General features: G+C 47.5%; 1 protein-coding gene and 1 pseudogene across 3 annotated transcripts in view; both read left to right on the top strand.

Moving 5' to 3' along the window:
- The window catches only part of TUBGCP4 (tubulin gamma complex component 4), a 491,481-nt gene that overhangs the window by 67,646 nt on the left and 411,418 nt on the right, over positions 1-12,417 (top strand). The gene's annotated exons all lie outside the window — the stretch shown is intronic.
- Positions 8,163-12,156, top strand: LOC146860446 (kelch domain-containing protein 1-like; annotated as a pseudogene).

The following is a 12,417-nucleotide window of genomic DNA, read 5'->3' on the forward strand; positions in this document are numbered from 1 at the left end:
TCTGGGTGCACGTTAACCAGACAACTCCTCACGAGAGTCTCCGGCTACGCACGACACACGCACACAGCGTAGCTGAGACACACTTGATCTTGTGCCCACGAGCACAAGGCACAACTTGCGCAGGTCTCAGGTAGTAGAAAGCACACGCACTCCGCGTCGCTGAGCCACACTTTATCCTCCGATCACAGGGCACCTCTTGCACAGGTCTCAGGCATTAGAAGGTACACTCACACAGCGTCGCTTGAGACACGCTTTATCTTCCAGTGCCCCCGATCACAGGGCACCTTTAGCGAGGGTCTCAGGCTGTGAACAGCACACGCACACAGAGTCGCTGGGGCACGCTCGCTCTTCTGGTGTGCACTATCACAGGCCAATCCTCACGAAAGTCTCAGGCTGCCCCCAAGCACACGCACACAGCGTCGCTGAGACTTACTTAGCTCCTCGGTACACACGTTCACAGGACAATCCTCTTGAAGGACTCGGGCTAGACAGAGCACACGCACACCGCGTCTCTGAGTCTCGTTTGGAACTTCTGGTACCCAAGATCACAGGGCACAACTTGCGAAGGTCTCAGGCTAGACAGAGCACACGCACCCACGGCGTATCTGAGAGTCTTCTCTGGAAACTTTTGTGTTCCTGTGTTTCCAAACAGGGAGCCAGCTCAACTAGGACCCTTAGGGATAGTTACTTCAGGACACAGCAAAGTCCTTCAAGCAGGGGGACACAGCACACAGCAAAGTCCCTACAGCCTTTCCTCGGTTAAAACAGCAAACTGCAGGCTAGCCCCAGATCACACAGCAAGAGCAGTCATATCCAGCAGTCTATTCTGTTGTTTCTTCCTTGGTAAAGGTTCCTCTTGATCCACGAAGTAGCTCCAGTCTTGTTCACACTTGAGCAAGCCATTCTCCCAAAGTTCAGGGGCTTCAGCTCACATAGTTCTACCCCTCAATGGCTTTGAAGTCTTTGTGTTACAGGGGGCACTGACCCCTGCTCAAACCAGTTCTGGGTGCCTCCCTACCAGTAACACCTTCTCCCTTTGATTAGTGGAGGGTCTGGATTCTCAATCACTCAGCAGGAGATGGGACAATTGTTTTATAGCACCAGCCCAGGCCTCTTCACCTCTAGGCCTACTCCTCCTCCTACACACCAGATGCAGGTCAGCATGTGCTGTCTCACCTCCTCCCCTGGGTCAAGACATTCCCCAGATCCTATTGCTTTCAAATCCAGCCAGTCAATCCACAACCAGGCAGAGACCCACAGAAATGTTTATAGCACAAAAACCCAGCTACTTCTAAAAGAGTGGCTTACAAACAATGGCAGGCCTGAGTTCCCTTTCCAAGGCTACTTGAGTGGGTGGCACAATAAGTGCTGCAGGCCCACCAGTAGCATTTGCATTACTAGCCCTGGCACACATAGTGCATTTCATTAGGGACTTTACTAGTAAAGCAAACATACCAATAATGGACAACCAATCACCATTGCACTTTACACAGGGAACACTTGCACTTTGACACTGTTTAGCAGTGGCCAAGTGTCCAGAGCATCTAAGTTGGCAACACATGTCAGAAAAAAGGTCTAGGGGAAAAGAAAAAAGTTTAGGGAACTTAGCTACGCCCTGCAGTGGAGCGCAGGGGAAGTTTAGTTTTCTCTGGCCCTTGGGAAGAAGGAGCGCGTGCGCAGCCTGCTGTCATAACATAACGGAGCTGTCGCCGCCTCCTTGCGAGAGAGCCAGTGTTCGAGCAGTGTGCCCAGTGCAGGAGCACGTGCCTAGAGGCTAAGAAGTTCAGGCAGTCAGCGTGTGAGGACATCTGGACGCAAAACGGTGGAGAGAAACTCTTGGTTTTAGAAGAAGCTCCCAGAATGAGTTTCCTGTCACTACATTTATGGAAATTGTGTGGTGTAATTTCACTTGATTGACATCCATAGAAAGGAATGAAGGAAGAATCTGGAGGTTCGAGGCATGTGGGCTGCTGAATTCATATCTGTGCATAGATCGCCGCCTAGTGTTGGGTCCGGATGATTGCACATTGTTGTCCTGGAAGAGTCTTCGAAGTATCCTGAGATGGGTGACTCCTCCCCTGGACCACAGTGCGCATGGGCATCCTCTCCATCCCCAGATTGTTTTTTTCTGCCATTGGGTTCGGATGCAACTATCTTAGCTCAACTTCGGAATACTTAGTTTTAGGCCAAAAGGCCTATAGTTTTCGTCGGGACTGTTACCGTTCGGTGTCGACTACTAGTTCTAGTGCTCCACACCCTCTTCCAACTTCCGGACCAAATTGGTCCAAACTTCGACGCTCGATCGACGATGGAATCGAGGACTCCGTTCAAGAGGTGTCCGTTGTGCCACGCCAAGTACCCTCATATCGACGTCCACCCGGTCTGTAATAAATGTCTCTCGCCGGATCACGACGAATCGAAATGCATGGCCTGCGCGCGGTTCCGATCCAAGAAAACTCTACGGAACCGACGGGCAGCGAGGCTCGAGGCGCAGCAGGCAGCGCCCGCACCCACCAATATATTCAGCACCGAGGACGAGGACGCCGAGAGCGTGGAAGAAATGGTCTCTAGCCCCGCTTCAGAGCATGGTTCCCAATCGGACGACGATGACGAAGGGCTCTTTCGACGTGAAGAAGCCGTCGACGAGGTAGGGGACTTCGACGAAGCCTATGGGGCCGAAGAAGACAGCTCTCCCGAGGAGCTAGGCCAATCCGTCGAAACGGAGGCCGAAACTGTACATTGTCGTCAGGCTCCGGTCGAGGGATCGCCTTCGGGCCTTACCCAAGACCTAATACATGGTTCCTCGGCCCCGCCTTCCGGCCCGGCATTGGACACTATGCAAGAGCCACTATTGCCAAAGACGACCGGGTTGTTACACCCAAAAACATCCATCGCTCCAGTCCCTTCAAAATCGAAAGTGAAACTGGTGGTGGTCAGATCAAAGGCGTCGAAACAATCCACTGCGCCGAAGCCGAAAAAAGTCGTCGGCTCCGAACGCGTACAGAAAGACTTCGGCGCCGAGCTCACCGCAGCAGACGCGGTCGACGCACAGAAGAAGCGTGCCCTCGGGCACCACAAGGCACCGACACCTTCGGCGCCGACACCGAAGCCCGTGACCTCCGCAGTCAAGATGGCCGCCTCGGCTACGTCGACACCTAAAGCACCAATGCCGAATAAGTCCTCGACTACATCGACTATCGATGCATCCCTTCAGACCAGTGACCCCCTTCCAACAAAAAAGTCGGGGTCGGCCTCGACGCCTACTACCAATATGCCCACCAAACCACCATCTCAGTTTGCTGTGCAGCAGGTCTCTGCATCTCTACAACGCATCCGTGACCGGGTAGCCCTCCACTCTACCTCGGGTCCCGACACTACCTCACCCTGTAGAGTGCACTCGGAGCCCACCAACATTACATTTGGGCTGCCACCGACATCGGCACCGAAACTATTTCAGATTCAGACACGTGTCCTACACACACAGTCCACCACCACTGGCCTAACAGAACAAGATTCTTCGGGGCCGCAATTTATCGACGCCGACACTGGCAGGTTAATGCTCCACAAGCGCAAAATAACGCCAGTCAGGGAAGAAGTTCCATACAAAATTCCTCTTGAACGCAAGCTACCGGCGGAGCAGGAACCAGTGCTACAAGAACACTTCCATCCCCTCCAACTGGATCCGCAGTCCTTTTCTCCTACCCATTCTGAATCGGACCCGATGCAGGAATATGGTGGGGACGATACCATCTACCCCGGGGACGCAGATCCCGATGAACCACAAGACCCTGATCAGGCATGGGATGACCCCACAGACCAAAGTATCGCGCCACATACTCAGGATGCGCAACTCTACAACATTAAAACATCTCCTACCGAGGACACGGCCGCATTTAATGCCCTTATTGAACGGGCTGCTGCTCATCATGGGGTAGAACTACATTCTGACGCCATTGAGGAGGACTTCCTGCTTGACACTTTCGCATCTTCAGAAAGGACTGTCAAGACTCTGCCCATGCTTAAAAGGGTTCTGAAACCTGCCAAAGACATTTTCAAGGACACCACAAGAGCCCGGGTGTTAAACCCCAGAATTGAAAAGAAATATAAGCCTGCACCTGGAGACCCTAAATACATTAGGGGTCAGTTGCCATTAGACTCTATGGTGGTTGCCAACGCTCGCAAACGAGCCCACTCACAGACGACTGGTGATGCTCCTCCCCCAGACAAAGAGTCAAAGGTCCTTGAAACATCGGGCAAACGTATTGCAGCGCAAGCAGCGAATATCCTGCGCATTGCCAATACACAGGCACTCCTGGCACGTTATGACAGGTCACATTATGACACGTTGGAGTCACTGCTCCAACATCTACCAGAGGAGTATAAAGAGTCAGCGGAACTCCTCATTAGAGAAGGACAACTCCTCACTAATGCATCCATAAAATGCGCCCTAGACGCAGCTGACACAGCGGCCCGGGCAATAAACACAAGTGTCATGCTGCGACGCCATGCCTGGTTACGCATCTCAGGCTTAAAACCCGAGATCCAAAACAATATCCTGAACTTACCGGTTAACACGGAATTTTTATTTGGCCCAGACGTTGACACTACCCTAGAGAAAATAAAAAAAGACACAGACACTGCCAAATCTATGGGGGCGCTACAAACGCAGCAATTCCGTAGTGGCTCCTTTCGTCGCACTGGAAATAGGGGAACGTCAAGGGGTCAGGGGTTACAACAACAGTATTCTAAAGGTGGCACACAAACCACCTACGACAAAAACAACAGGGGTGGATATCGTGGATCCAGCACCAAGGGCAGGGGACGTGGATATGGCAACACCAGGTCCTCCCCAAAGAACAAACAGTGACGCCCTCTCCCTACCCCCCGACCACTTAACACCTGTCGGGGGACGACTCCAGCTGTTCCTGTCCGCATGGAAGAACATCACCACGGACAGGTGGGTCAGGGACATCATTCAACATGGGTACTGTCTGGAACTCACTTCCACTCCACCCAACATACCACCAAAGCACCGTCCTATGTCAGCCGAACACTTAGATTTACTCCAGCAAGAAGTGCTTGCTATGCTCGCAAAAGGGGCCATAGAAGTAGTGCCCATTGCCCAGCAGGGCACAGGGGTGTACTCTCTGTACTTCTTGATCCCAAAAAAGGACGGCTCGCTCAGACCTATCCTATATATACTTTCGTAGCATTTCCATATGCTCACCCTCCAACAGGTTCTCCCACTACTCAGTCAGGGGGACTTCCTAGCTACGCTAGACCTGAAGGATGCATACTTCCACATACCAATACACCCTTCACACAGGAAATACCTCAGATTCACTATTCAAGGGAATCACTATCAGTTCAAAGTTCTCCCCTTCGGAGTAACAACAGCGCCCAGGGTCTTTACCAAGTGCCTGGCGACAGTGGCCGCACATCTGCGAAGACAAAATATTCACGTCTTCCCTTATTTGGAAGACTGGCTAGTTCAGGCCAAGTCAGCACAACAATGTGCCACCCACATGTCCCACACCATTCACCTTCTTCACGATCTGGGATTCTCACTAAATTACCCAAAATCAAGTCTCCAACCTGCGCACGTACAACAGTACTTAGGCGCGACAATCAACACTCTGGCTGCCACAGCTCAGCCAACTTTAGTGAGAATCAACAGCATACAACTGCTGATCTCAAAATTCCAACCTCAACACTCCCTTCCGGCGCGAGTGTTCATGCAGTTAATAGGCATGATGGCCTCCTGCATTTTCATAGTCCCACACGCGAGACTACATATGCGCCCGCTTCAGGAGTGCTTAGCACATCAATGGAATCAGGCTCACGGGCAACTAAAAGACCTAGTGTTGGTGAGCGGTCGGGCATACAACTCTCTGCATTGGTGGAATCCACAAAACCTTTGCAAGGGCCGACCGTTCCAAGAGCCTGTTCCACAAATAATACTGATAGCGGACGCGTCTCTCCAAGGATGGGGAGCTCATGTACTCAATTACACAGTGCAGGGACTATGGACTACACAACAAAAGAAGATGCACATCAACCTTCTGGAACTGATGGCAATCTTCCTGGCAATGAAAGCATTCAAAGTACACCTGTGCAACAAGGTCGTGTTGATCCGGACGGACAACATGACTGCCATGTACTACATACAGAAGCAGGGAGGAACACACTCTCCACAGTTGTCTCATCTGGCTCAGAGCATGTGGAAGTGGGCCATTCAGAGGAACATATTCCTCATGGCAGAACACCTCCCAGGCAAGGACAACCAGATGGCGGATCTGCTCAGCAGACACAGCCACCAGATGCACGAGTGGGAGTTACACCCATCGGTACTCCAACCGTACTTCCAGCAGTGGGGTCATCCAGAGATAGACCTATTCGCCACAAGGGAAAACGCAAAATGCCAAAGCTTTGCCGCCAGGTTCCCACATCCACAGTCGCAGGGCAATGCGATATGGATGAACTGGTCCGGCAGATTTGCGTACGCTTTTCCCCCAGCGCCGTTGATACCGCTGGTGGCACGCAAACTGCGACAGCACTCACTGACACTAATCCTGGTTGCTCCGACATGGGCACGCCAGCCGTGGTACACCACCTTTCTGGAACTTTCCGTGGTGCCCCATCAAAGGCTGCGGCTCAAACCCGCGCTTTTGACGCAGAACCATGGAGAAATTCAGCACCCAGATCCGCAACAGCTGAACCTGGCAATCTGGCTCCTGAAGTCCTAGAGTTTGGCTACCTAAACCTGCCACCTGACTGTATGGAGATCATTAAGGAAGCTAGGAGACCCACTACCAGAGCTTGCTATGCAGCCAAATGGAAGAGGCTTGTCATTTATTGCAACAACAATGACATTAACCCGCTAGACGCATCTATTCAGAACATAATCTGCTATCTATTACACCTATACCGATGCAGTCTGGCGTACACCTCGATACGTGTCCATTTAACCGCAATAGAAGCCTATCTCCAAAACAGGCAGCACCTTTCTTTATTCAGAGTGCCTGCCATCAAAGCCTTCTTGGAAGGCCTTAAACGGGTGATTCCCCCAAGGCACCCCCCAGCACCGGTGTGGAACCTCAACTTGGTCCTCACCAGACTAATGGGTCCACCCTTTGAACCTCTCCATTCATGTGAAATTCAATTCCTCACCTGGAAAGTGGCTTTCCTGGTTGCCATCACTTCCTTAAGGAGAGTTAGTGAACTCCAGGCACTAACCATTCAGGAGCCATTTATACAAGTTCACGCAAACCGGGTCGTACTACGTACCAACCCCAAATTCATGCCTAAAGTAATATCGCAGTTCCACATGAACCAAACCATTGAACTGCCTGTTTTCTTTCAAAACCCACAAAATGTTGCTGAGAGGATGCTCCACACACTAGATGTAAAGAGGGCCCTCATGTACTACATTGACAGAACTAAAAACTTTAGGCAAACTAAACAACTCTTCGTTGCCTTCTCTCCACAACACAAGGGCAACGCCATTTCCAAAGCAGGTATAGCCAGATGGATCGTTAAATGTATACAAATTTGTTATCAGAAAGCTAAACGCACATTAACGATTCCCCCACGAGCCCACTCAACACGAAAGTTAGGGGCGTCCATGGCTTTCCTGGGAAACATTCCTTTACAGGAAATATGTAGAGCAGCCACATGGTCCACTATACATACATTTACCAAACACTACTGTGTAGATGTACACTCAAAACAGCAGGCAGCTGTAGGACAGGCTGTTCTCAAAACTCTTTTTCAGACTGCTGCAGCTGGCACGGGTAGCCGCCGCTAATAGGAGGTACTGCTGTATATTCTATGCACAGATACTCGAACTGAATATGCTACTTACCAGTATGCATCTGTTCTTGGCATGTAGGGCTGCTGACATTCATATCGCCCACCCTCCTCCCCGGCGCCTGTAGCAGCTGCAGCTCTCAGAATTACTGTACAGCATGGTCATCACTTCCTGTATCTACTCCATCACTGCCACAATGGCGAAAAACAATCTGGGGATGGAGAGGATGCCCATGCGCACTGTGGTCCAGGGGAGTAGTCGCCCATCTCAGGATACTTCGAAGACTCTTCCAGGACAACAATGTGCAATCATCCGGACCCAACACTAGGCGGCGATCTATGCACAGATATGAATGTCAGCAGCCCTACATGCCAAGAACAGATGCATACTGGTAAGTAGCATATTCAATTGGAACTGGGAGCCCATACCTCAGAGATCACTGGCTCCATGCGATCGATTTAAGCATGCCTGTGCAATATATGGGGGATTTATTTACATATTTGGAGGTCGGAACAACACCATGCTAAGTGACTTTTGGCGGTATAGAATATAATGAATGGGAACCACTTGTATGCTGTGAAAAATCTTCTGAGAAACTAGAAGGCCATTCAATGGTGGCATATCAGGGTGTACTCTGTGTTTGGTGGAATGCTAGATTCTGGATTCACACAAGGAAAGACTCCTCTCTGGCTGTACAATATTGATTCTGAAGGATGGACATGGAGACAAACTACAGACACCGAACTTGAGCTTACAGGGCCAATGAATAGAAAAGGTCCCAGTGCTGTCGTTTTTGAAGATGGCATGTACGTCTATGGGGGATATTTTGATCTCAAAGGCGCTTCAGAGGAATTTTGGTTTTTAAATTTTGATTAAATGACGTGGACATGTTTACCACCTGTCACTTGTGATTGTGGTCCAGGGCCCTGATATGGACATTCTTCTGTTGTGTACAATGATGCAATGTATGTCTTTGGAGGGCTGGCTGATATGGTTGAAAAGAATGACTTTTGGACATGGAATTTCTACAGTCAAGCATGGAGCATCATCAAAACAAGTTCTGGACCCCCAAAATCAATGGGCCACTTTTCTGTTGTCTTTGAGGACTGCATGTTGGTTTTTGGTGGTGGAAAACCAAATAACAGTCCAACCAGTCACCTGTGGAAATTTCAGTTCTGCTCACAAACTTGGAAAAAGATTTCATCTAAAGGCTACATAATGCCCTGCGAACCCCCAAGAAGGATAAGGCACCAGGCCCTGATGGATTCACTGTTGAATTTTTTTCTTATTTTTCCCATCTTCTACTCCCTAAATTATTGACCTCTTTCTTGCAAACTGGTACTGCCTCGGGCTCCTTTTTAGAAGCCCTCATCTGCCTCATTCCTAATGATAACAAGGACCCCCGTTTTTGCAAAAACTATAGACCAATTTAATTGGTGAACATTGATTACACAATTTTCTCAAAAACCCTAGCCATACGCTTAGAATCCCTCTGTCCAGATCTAGGTAAAGGGTAATCGGGCTTTGTAAAAGGTTGCTATCTTACCGATAATACACGTTTATTCTTTGACATTCTCTCGAAGTCCTCCCACCTACCTGATTCTTTAGCTGCTATAGCATTAGATGCGGAGAAAGCCTTTGATAGAGTTTATTGGCCTTTCATCTTTTTCATCTCTCTAATGGTTTGGCTTTGGCCCAAAAATTAATTCCCTTATTTCTCTCTTGTAATCCAATCCTAAAGCTGCTATTTTTGTTAATGGCCTCACTTCCTCATTTTTTTGTTTGGGAAGGGGTGTCCGTCTAGGCTGTCCTCTATCACCCTTCTTATTTAATTTAGCTTTAGAACCATTTCTGTGTAAACTTCGTCAGAATACTGATTTTCAAAGGTTTAAATATGGTAACTCGCAAATTAAGATGGCAGCTTATGCTGATGATATATTATTGTATATGTCTAATCCCACTACTTCTCTGCCTGCTTTTTTGTCTAAATTCCAATCTTACTCTTCTGTATCTGGCTATAAATTAAACAACGATAAATGCGAGATCTTGCCACTAACTAAATTTACCTTTAAGGAGGACTTTAAAATAACCAATTTTACCTGGAATACTCACCATATAAAATACCTAGGTATATATTTTTCCTCTTCTATTCAATCAGCAGTTTCCATTAACTTGGATAAATATTGTTCAAAAATCTCTTCCCTTATTGACAGATGGCATCCCTTATACCTCTCCTGGTGGGGGAAGCTAGATACCATCAAGAGGATGTTATCCCCACTTGTCTTATTTACTGTTTCTAACATCCCAGTTAACATACCTCAAAAATACTTTACAAAACTCAACTCCTTGCTGTCTTCTTTCCTTTGGAATAAGAAAAAAATCACAAATGTCATCAACTAAGCTGAGTGGCCCTAAAACAGAAGGTGGGGTTAATTTCCCCGATTTTCCTGCTTATCATAAAGCTTTTAATCTTTGTTAGTCTTCTCATTGGCTTTCCATCCCTTCGTTGAGTTCCCCCCTCTGGGTAACTCTTGAACAGTCCTATATTGCCCCTTTCTCCTTTTTAGAATACCTTTCTTTCACCCAGAAACCTCCGAGGTTATCCACCCCTATTGTTAAGCTTACACATACACTTTTAGATCCACTTGTATTAGATAACTCCTCTAATATGAATTCACTGCTTCAGTCTTCAATTTGGCATAATCATCGTATAACGATTAAAGACAAACCCATTTATTGGAAGGCATGGAGACGCAAAGGCCTCATTTGGGTCCATCAACGACTTCAAAATGATACAATTATGTCCATTTCTCAGGCTAAACTCATATTTAATTTTCCTACTTCCTTCTCTAATAGGTATCTTTTGTTACAACATGCTTTAAACTCAGCAGTTCAGAAATCTATCCCATCCCTTAGTCAATCGAGGACCATTTCCAGTAGCTCTCAAACTTTTTTGAGTTCTAGACCCAAAGCCTCAACAATTTATAACTACCTAAGCAAACTGTCCATTGTTAGAGATAAAACTAAAGTGGAAATTAATTGGGAACAAGATCTCCAAGTAGATTGGCCTGTTCAATTATGGAACAACATATGGCTTAAACTCAGAAAAACTTCCAGGGCAGCCAATACTACGCAGACACTTTTTAAATATATAATAGATTACTCCTTACCCCTTCACATCTTCCTAACATCAACGCTGAACTCCCTGACACTTGTTGGTCATGCTCATCCACTAATGCTGATTTAAAACATTTACTTTTTTTCTGCCCTTTTGTCCAGAACTTCTGGAAGATGGTCTGGCTACAAATTGCCCACATTTTTCATCATACAGTTACTTTTTCCTTTGTTAATATTTTTTTGGCTCTCTTTCTGATGATTGGTCTAGCTGTCCTTTACATTTAAAGATTTTGGACCTACTTCTGGGAGTAGCATTTCAGCAGATTACTAAACATTGGAAAAAATTGTCTGACTTGTCCTTCCAGGTTTGGTGGAACTGTTCATGTATACCCAATCTCCTTAGCTCTCAAGCGTTCACTTTTATGGTCCCCAGTCACACATTTTATTGACTGTCATGCTAAGTTCTCCTCTGTACGTAAGGTCTCCGATCAAGAGGTGTTGAAACCCCCCTGACATTCTCATATGCATTTACTATTGTTTATATAGTTGCTAAACTCATATTTAATTTTCCTACTTCCTTCTCTAATAGGTATCTTTTGTTACAACATGCTTTAAACTCAGCAGTTCAGAAATCTATCCCATCCCTTAGTCAATCGAGGGCCATTTCCAGTAGCTCTCAAACTTTTTTGAGTTCTAGACCCAAAGCCTCAACAATTTATAGCTACCTAAGCAAACTGTCCATTGTTAGAGATAAAACTCCTTACTACACCTATACACTGCCCATTCATGAACTTTAATTCTTTAAAATTGACGATGAGGCCAGCCAGTTGTTGGATGATCCGATCACAAAGGAGGAAGTAATGGGGAGCAAGAAGTCCCTGAAACCAGCCAAAAGCCCCGGAAGCGATGGCCTTCCGGCCAAATTTTATAAGAGGTACCCCCAGGTTCTGGCCGACAGTCTCCTGGAGGTCTATAATGAAGCGATTCAAAAACATACTCTCCCGTCCTCCATGAGTAAGGCGATGGTGGTGATGCTTCCCAAAGTGGACAGGGATGTACAGCTTCCAGGGTCATATAGACCCCTCTCCCTATTAAATATTGACATGAAGGTCCTTAGCGGGATCATGGCAGCAAGACTGCAACCACCTTCTGACCTCTTCTCCGAAGGTCCTGCTTTCCCGGGTAGATGGAAGATCCTTTCAAGTGGTGGCCTTCCGGCTATGGAATAGCCTACCTCTCTCTCTCTCTCTCTCTCTCTCTCTCTCATAGACAGGTACCGAACCTCCCTACTTTCAGTAGGAAACTAGAATCATGGTGTTAAAAGGTGACTCCTCTGAATGATGACAGGAGGAGAAGCGGGTTTCTTCCTGGTATTTTTTTTGTAAGTAACAGGTAATACAGCTCATCCACTCAACTGCCTCAAGCTCATCTCTCAAATCTCCACCAAATTCTAACATTGAGTCAGAGCAGCTGTAATATTCTAGAATACA

Source organism: Triturus cristatus, chromosome 3_1 (genome assembly GCF_964204655.1).
Source record: "Triturus cristatus chromosome 3_1, aTriCri1.1, whole genome shotgun sequence".
Classification (NCBI taxonomy): domain Eukaryota; kingdom Metazoa; phylum Chordata; class Amphibia; order Caudata; family Salamandridae; genus Triturus; species Triturus cristatus.